Source organism: Cannabis sativa, chromosome 8 (assembly GCF_029168945.1).
Source record: "Cannabis sativa cultivar Pink pepper isolate KNU-18-1 chromosome 8, ASM2916894v1, whole genome shotgun sequence".
Classification (NCBI taxonomy): domain Eukaryota; kingdom Viridiplantae; phylum Streptophyta; class Magnoliopsida; order Rosales; family Cannabaceae; genus Cannabis; species Cannabis sativa.
In genome coordinates this window covers 13949077-13955896 of record NC_083608.1, presented here as the reverse complement: position 1 = coordinate 13955896, position 6820 = coordinate 13949077, and positions in this window count along the sequence as shown.

The following is a 6820-nucleotide window of genomic DNA, read 5'->3' as shown; positions in this document are numbered from 1 at the left end:
GGACAACAAGGAAAAGGAATAAAGCACAAAACACCCACACCTCACAAGGCCAAGATACAACACACACCACAAACTCACCACACCCACAAAACACCACGCATCAACATAGAGATCAACACAAGACCCACAATAGACCAACAAAAGAAAAGGAAAAGCAAAAAGGGATACGACACGGCACGACACAGGAGAAACAAAAAAAAAGAAGAAAGAAAGAAAGAAAAAGAGAAAGAGAGACAAGGGGCATTGGAAAACAGAGAAGAGATGGACACAAAAAGACAGTAGAGAAAACACTCTAAGGTAAAGAAATCACACAGCACCGGACGTCAACAGAGAAGAGAACCAAAACGAGGAACATGGAAACAAGACTGAAGAGTAGTAGGTGACCATTCAATTAATAACAATGAAGGTAATTTCCTCAAAAATAAAATAATCACCATGATAGTTTTATTTAGGCCCAATTAATATTGTACCTATTAAATTAATAACAATAATTTAATTAAAAGTTAAATTCATCTCTTTTGGGTCTCGTGTGAGAATTAGGGGGCCATAATAGTGGGTAAACATACTTGTTGACCTTGCTTTTAGCGAACGACAATGAGTCTTAATTGTAAGCGATAAATGATATAATTTAGATATAATATGAAAAGATAAATAAAGAACACAGAGTTTTTAAAGAGGTTCGGCCCCGAGCAGTTCGATAATAGCCTACTCTCCTTAATTTATATTGACTTAAGAAAAAAGAATATAAAGATTCTTCTCTTAAAGCTCTTACAATGACATCTTTGAGTATGCTCTCTTAGATAATTTTTGTCGACCCTTTGACCAGTGAGAATATATCACTATTTATAGGGCTATGTGCTTGAGAGAAGGTTTCCCTTTTGTTTACAATGTCTATAGTTGGTAAGATTACACATTACATATATAGAATACACTGATTGAGGGATTTGGACAGCTTGCCATATCTCTGTGATACGATCCCAGATTTATAGGGATTGCTTTTGTGCTTCACGATGCAAATGCTGAAGTTGCTAAGTGTTGATATGTTGTTCAAATTGTCCACTGCTCAGCTGGGAAGACTTTGTCCGTGTAGGTATATGTGGTAATCTGCCTGGAACATCTCCTTCGGGAAGATTTGGGGAATCACTTCCACGTGTCACCAATATGCAATGCCACGTCAGAGTGTAAAAATTGGGATAACATTTGCCCCCAAGTTTGCACGGGACTTCTGGAGTTGCGTGGAGACTTCATCCGAGCTACCTTTACATTTGAATGGGTGACACGTGTTGGGTGCGTCTGTTCGTTATTCGATGTGAGTCTGAGCAGGCGTCTCTTCGATTTTCGGCTAATTAATGCTCTCACTTAATTATTGCCTTGAAACACGATTTCCTTTGCATGCTTTGACGGTTATTTGAGGCACTTGATTGCTTTTTATTTCCCAATATTTATTTTTTAGGGGAAATCAAAACGTCTAAGGGATTTTTGAAATGATTACCCGTTTTCACCAGATTGCCTATAAATAAGGCAGGAACTTCTTTAGAAATCATTTTTACCATATTCTCCACGAAGCAAATCCAGAACAAAAAAGGAATTTTCTTCGAGTCTGTCATAAGATTTCTATCGGAGGCATCCGAGCAGCTTCATCTAGACTACATTTAGGTTTCAAACAGTGAGTAAGTTTTCAATCTTCTCCTCTTTTAACTTTGCATTTTTAATTTCTGGTTTTCCATTGTAGAAAATACATTTGTCCTTGACTTGTTGTAGAAGATACATAGAAAATCTAGGATCAAAACTTTGTAGTTGTCTCTGCAATAGTTCGTACAACTTCATGGTTTACGACATTTTGACTTTAACCTCGAAATGCTCGATTCTCACCTTGCTCATTTGAAGCTTCGTGAAATTTAACCCTTAACCCAAAAATTTAAAACTCCTGAGTTATGACTTAATTTTTTGTGCATTTTCCATCTTCTTAATCTGTTGGGTGGTCCTGGTTGGTGTTTTTGCCTGTTTATTATTCGATATCCCGGCCAAACACTCATCTCGTGTGTTGTCTTTTGTAAATGAACCCTGGTGAGTTTTGGGGAGGCGAACACCGTATTGACTAGGATTTGCTTCAACTTCTGTACGAGGATCAACCTCGTCTTCATGCCAGTCCGTCCTCTTCGAGTGACAGAGTTTCTAACTCGAGCTTTGAAGATCAGGAAGTGAGTAGTGATAGTTCTCCTACTCCAGAACCCAAAGTGCAACACCACTCTTACTCCGAGTAGATCGTAGGAGAAGGGTACGATTGCTTCATTTGGGAATTGAAGAAGGGTTAGAGGCGTTATCTTCCGTCCAACTGGATGTATATTGTCCGACCAGGTGTTGCTGATACCCTTCTTGTTGGCCGTCCAAGTTCTGGTAACTTTGGCATCCCAATAGCTGTCCCTATCGTTACTGTTGCACGACACAAACATCAGTATCCGTCTAAGAGAAGGATGATGGCTCCCACAAAGCAGAATATGCAGAAAGTTAATGCGTCTGACCCTCACGTGGCCAAGCTTGCCACGTTGCCAAGTGCCGAGTAGGATCTGCCCGCCGTGGAGGAGGAGGATCACGAGGGGGACATTAAGGTCTAGGAGATAGAGGAACAGGACGACGTCCATTCTGATAGCCCTTCCAAAGCTGAGGAGGAAGGAGTGGCCGAACCTCCAAATTTTGGAGGGTATAATGAGGCCGGGGAGCCAGTATCCGTGGAGTGTGACGTCTTGGTCGAGGGGGAAGACTATGTCACCAAGGCAGTTCCCCACAGGAGGCAAAGTGCTCTAGGGGCCAGATGGGTGTGCCCTCCGTCCAAGATAAGTGAGGCACGTATGAAGGCTTTGGATAAGGCTGGGTACCTGGGCAGACTTGAGTGTTACGTCCCCTCTTTGAATCACCGGGCAACCAATCCAAAGAAAGGGTTTTGTGCTTGGTTGAGTGCTCACACTAAGCGAGTAGTGATGGTGCCTTTGCATTCGTACTTCAAGAGGGTTGCAGATTATTTTCACTTTTGTCAGACCCAATTCACTCCCAAGGGCATTAAGTACTTGTCTACCCTATTCTTCCTCTACGCCATTCAAGGATGGGGTGTGTCGTCCCCACACGTGGTCAACTAGTTTTTTCACTTGAAGTCTACCCCTAAGCAAAGTAGGTCGGGGTACTTCTACTTCTCTCAGCTAGACTTCAAGTGGCTGACGGGCACCGTGGACAGGATGTTAGCAAGATAAGGGGTTTTGTTGACGAGTACTACTTCGTGGAAAGCATGGATACCACCTATACTCGCTTTCAACAGATCTCAGTATACTGCTGTCCACCCCTTACATTGGCACTTAGGGACAGGGCTCAAAAGATTCTTCAACTGCCGAATGCTGCTCGGAATATCACTCTGTTGATCTCGGAGGACAACTTTGTGAAGTACAAGCTTTATCTGGCAGACTTTATACCCCAGCCTGTGAAGAGGAGGAAGAAGAAGTCCAGGGCTGGCCGAGCTGAGGGAGTTGAGCAAGAGAAGGAGCTCATTCAACTTAAGCGTGAGGCTAAGTTGAAGGGTGATGCTGGAGCCAAGCAGTATGCTCAGGAATATTCTGAGTAGGAGAAGAAGGCTCAAGAATATTCTGAGCAGGAGAGGCCGATCAAGAAGAAGAAAACCCTCCTGGCCGAGCAGAGGCCCATAGAACATACTATCTGGATCAGGGAGCCTGGTGTACCTGCTCGCCCATCAACCCCTGTAGAGGGAAAGGGGAAAGCCGTCCTTGAAGAGTAGGAAGACTCTTCGAATGATGACACCCCATCTGTGCTTGTTCGGGCAGATGCTCCTGCCATCATGCAGAGTACTTCATCTTGCATTTATTTTTCTTTATTTTCATGCCTTCATATATTTTATGCCTTCTTCTGACTGTATTGTTGTTTTCATGCAGAAATGTCTCATAAAATGATCGAGGCTCTAAAACAGAGAGTTGGGGGAAGCTCGGGCTTATCTCCTCCAGCCAAGAAGTCTAAGGGCGGTGAGACTCCGTCCAAAGAGAAGGCACCGGTTGAAGAGGTATTGATCTCTCTGAGGAACAACCTACCGTGGACCCTCCTGCCTCGAAAGTTACTAAGTCCAAAGGTTCCTGAGGACGGAGTTTGGACGGACCTGAGCAGATGAAAGGTGGATCCGAGCTGGTCTGAAGCGGGTCTGAATAAGTTAAGGCTCCTGCCCCACCTTTGGTATTATGCACGGATACTAAGAGAGGCAGAGACATGCTCAACCATTATGTGAGCCGGTCGGTTCTAGAGGTGAACGGGCAACTGATTGGGGTGGACAATGACTTGTCCTTGGAGTTGGTCTTAGGAGGAGTTCTGAAGGAACTTTTGCATGTAAGCCCTTTATAGCATTTCCCTTTCATTTCTCTTTAACTAGTGGGTTTTAATACCTTTTTTCGCACTGACTGGTTTGAAGATGGCCTACGCCTATTCCTGAGCTAAGTCGACTGCTGCTAAGAACCTTGCTATTTCCAACACAATCCGAACAAAAGTGGACTTGGCCAAAAAGGATTCCAAGGATGTGCGGGTTCAACTTGGGGCTCTGCGGATAGAGCTGAGAGAGGTCAATAAGAAACTTCTAATGGCTGAGACCAAAGTTGCCGAGCTGACCAGGGAACTATAGGTGATGCCGTCAACCGAGCAGCTCGAGGCTGATATTACTTCTTTGTCTCAGGACGTTACCAGTCTTCAAGACAAAAGAGAGGGTCTCCGGAATCTTCTCCACAGGTTGGAGGATGAGAAGAGGGCTAAGGAGGAGGAACTCAAGGCTGAGGTTAGGAACCTGAAGTTGGAGGTGGTGAGGCTCGGGGAGAAGGTAAATGCCATAGAGACAGCTGGTCTCGAGATTTTTTATGACTTTTGAAAGGCCAATCCCAAGGCAAACTTTGATTATCTTGGCCCTTCTAAAGACGTGTTTCTCGACTACTGCGCTGCTCAAGGGGCCTACGGGAATCCCGAGGCGACCACTTCTACCTCTCCTACCGATCAGAGTGTTGAGGCTCCTTCCGCCCAGAATGATGATCCTCCAGACCCTTCAGACTTAGTTGACCCGCACAAAGAGCCCGGGACTCCTGCCGTTTAATTGCTTTCTTTTTACTATCTCTTTTTTATGCTTGTTTGGCCAGTAGGCCCCCCTTTTTTTTGACAAAGTGACCGGCCAAGTGGTCTTTAAACTTGGAATATATTTTTCATTTTTTGAACAATTGGCTGACCGGGCAACCTTTAATCCCAGATTTGAATGCTTTTGTTATTCCTAATGAATTTCATCCCTTGTTTATAATCATTGTGCAATTGTGTTTGTTTTTTTATACCAAATGCTTTGTACAGGATAGGTGCCCCCCAAGTGACCGAGCAGACTTTTGACTCTTGGTCACTTGTTTTTTCACAAGTATGCTTTTTTGTATGTTCGGGATTTTGGGTACGACCAAACCTTTTGTACGCATTGGATTGTAAATTTGCAACATGCTAACAAACTTGACTCAATTTGAATTTAAATAAACATATTTATTCATTTATTGGCCAGAAATATGTCTGTTACCATAGTAACTTACATCAAAGTTATTATGTTGATTTGATCTGATCTTTAGCTTAGCATAAACAAAACAAATTGCAGAAAATAAAAATCGTACTTTCAAAGGTGGTCATCCGACCTGAGTACTTGATAATTTTATCCAAACCTTTGGGCGTGGTCCGCCCAGAAGGCCATTCACTTAAGAGCAAATGTTCTTTTATTTCGTACTTGATATGGTCATCCAACCTGTTACTTTACTGGTAGTATTTTCTAAGTGTTTCCCATTCCAATACCTTGGTACTAGAACGAGTTGCATCTTTTTATCATACTTCCCAATTTGTATGCCCCTGATTCTAGAACTTCAACCACCTGATACGACCCTTCCCAGTTCGGTCCAAGCACACCTGCCGTATTGTCTTTGGTGTTCAAAAGTACTCTTCTTAAGACCATATCTCCCATAAAGAATTTTCGTGCTCTCACTTGTTTGTTAAAATACCGAGCTACCTTTTGTTGATGGGCTATCAATTTCAAGTTTGCTGCGGTTCGTTTTTCTTCAACTTCATCGAGTGATTGTGCAAGGAGTGTATGATTAACTTCCTGGATGTATGCGAATCTTTTGTGGGACAGCAGTTCGAGTTCTACGGGCAGCATAGCTTCATATCCATATGTCCTGGAAAATGGAGTCTGTCCAGTCCCTGTTTTCTCAGTTGTGCAGTATGACCGTAGTACTTCAGGAAGTTCCTCCGACCAGTTTCCTTTAGCATCTTCAAGTTTCTTCTTTAGGGTGTCCTTGAGTGTCTTGTTGACTGCTTCAACTTGACCATTTTCTTGGGGATGTGCCACTATTGAGAAAATTTTTATGATCCCATGGTTCGCACAGAAATCAGTGAAGGACTGACTGTCAAATTGTTTGCCATTGTCCGAGACTATCTTATATGGTAATCCGAACCGACAAATTATGTTTTTCACAATGAAGTCTTGCACTTTTTGGACGTGATGGTGGCCAATGGCTCGACTTCCATCCACTTGGTAAACTAATCCACTACAACCACTGCATACTGGACTCTGCCTTTGCCTATCAGGTCAATTCCCTAAATGGCAAAAGGCCAAGGACTTTGCATCTGAGTTAGTTCGTTGGGCGGTGCCCGAGGTATCTTTGAAAATATCTAGCATTTATCACATTTCTTAACGTAGGCCTTGGAGTCTTCAATCATTGTTGGTTAAAAATAACCTTGCCTTAGAATTTTCTTGGATAAACTCTACCCG